Source organism: Solanum tuberosum, unplaced genomic scaffold (genome assembly GCF_000226075.1).
Source record: "Solanum tuberosum cultivar DM 1-3 516 R44 unplaced genomic scaffold, SolTub_3.0 scf00141, whole genome shotgun sequence".
Lineage (NCBI taxonomy): Eukaryota > Viridiplantae > Streptophyta > Magnoliopsida > Solanales > Solanaceae > Solanum > Solanum tuberosum.
The window spans coordinates 766688-768836 of NW_006239075.1; positions in this window are offsets into that span (position 1 = coordinate 766688).

Consider the following 2149-nt stretch of genomic DNA (forward strand, 5'->3'; position numbering starts at 1 on the left):
TCATTAAATTAGAAGAATTAAATGTTTTGTGAAAATTGAATCCAACAATCATATATAAAGGCTAATTTTACACAAGTGTTAACAAATACGAAACAAAAATTTAATGGAGGGGATCTTATCTCCTTTTTAGTCAATTCAAATTCCACAAAAGAAAGAAATGTGTTATATCATCTAAATTAGATTGAAAAGAAGCGGATAAAGCTAAACAAAAGAAGATGGAATCTTGATCGGAAAATTATGTCATATTAACATGTTATATACATAATATATATCAATAGAGAATATGAATTGTATATGCAAAAGACAAAAATTTATATAATGAAAATATCAAAAAAATTATTTAAGCAACAAAATAATCAGTTGAAGATCATGTTTCCCTTGATACAAAAAATGTTCTTTGTAATATAATCTTGTTCTTGAAGGGTACACATCTTGATGGATAAATAATTAATTGAAAAATTATGTAAGCAACAATAAGTACATCTATATATTTGTATATTATTGAAACTTCTACTTTTTAAAATTTTAATATGGTCAACTCTTGATGAATCTCCCACCACCATTGAACTTTCTTCTTCATTTTGATGACTTGTAGCAAATTATTTTTTGATCATCTCCTTTGACGAATATTACGCTGCCTTCAAACTTTCTTCTTCATCTTGATAAATTTTTGTTTGGCTATTGTAACACAAGAAGAAATTCTAAAAAATATATCTATAATCTTCATAAAAGCTGGAAAAAAAATACTAACAATATGAAGTTGGAGAAAATAGAAATGAACATGCAACAACACCATAGAGGATTGTTATTTATAGATTATTTAAATCATAAAAGTTAAGTAGAAGGAAGTTGAGGAGACATGTTATTTAATTAGAGAATTCAAATAGGTGGAGGTTTTTTTGTAACTTTCATATGATATAATTATATGTAATGAATATGATTGAATTTTTTACTTATTTAATAAATTGATTAATGGAAAAAAATGAATGAAAAAACTCAAAAAGGAGAAAAAAGATAAATAGGTTTCTAGGCCATTGAGAGGTGCCACATCACCTTGTTTATATTTAGTTTTATTATATATATAGATAGATTATATATATAAATAAATATGTGGCAATAGATAAAAAAAAAATTAAGAAAAACAATTTCATTAGAGAAGGAATAAGATAAGAAAATGTACTACTACTTATTTTCAGGAATAACAACTAGCTTTCTTGGGTCTTTTGCCTTTTCAATAGGACTAAATATGACATTCATACATGTAAATTGTAATAATAACTAAATTAATGGATGAAATTTAGGGGAAGAATTAAATATTTGCAACCATAAAATGAGCTTCACATATTGTTGCCTCTTCATTTGCGGTATACTGTAACGTACATATACATAAAATAATAAAGGAATTAATGGAAGAATTTAAAGGGAAATGATCAATAGAGGGTATTTATTTAATTTAATCAATATATTAAGATGATAATAAGAGAAAAAGGTAAAAAAAAAAAAAGACAAAATATAAATACAAATGCTGGCCTAAGAGGGCTGCCACATCAGCGCTCTCATATCCAGCTTTATATATATACTAGTAACGAAAGCCCGGGCGCTGCCCGGGCCCAACATTAATAAAGTTATATTGTTATTCTCTCCGTCCCATATTAGATGAGAATCTTACTAAATTTTTATTTTTCATATTATTTGAGCACTTATTAAATTAGGATAGAATTAATTAATTCTTTTCCATTTTACCCCTACAATTAATATGACCATTCCTATATTGTATGTGTATTTTTTGTAACTCATTTGAATGTGCATTGATATAAAGAAAGGGCAAAATGGTGAAGTCTTCCAATGTATTAATGATTTCTTAATCACCGTGTAAAGTTGGAAGTGCCCATCTAATATGGGACGGAGGGAGTATAGTTTATGTATTGTTATAAAAATAGTAAAGATTGTTATAATATATTTTGCTCATAAGTGAGCTAATATAGAAACTTATTTGTCATTTGTCTTTTTAATTTCAATTTTAAATAGCAAATAAATGTAGCGATAAGATTGAGGGTAGAAATGAAGCATATCTTTCTAAATTTAAGTAAAAATAAACAGAGTAGAAGTAACATTAGGGTTATCGATAGGACTATTCATTCGGTTATTT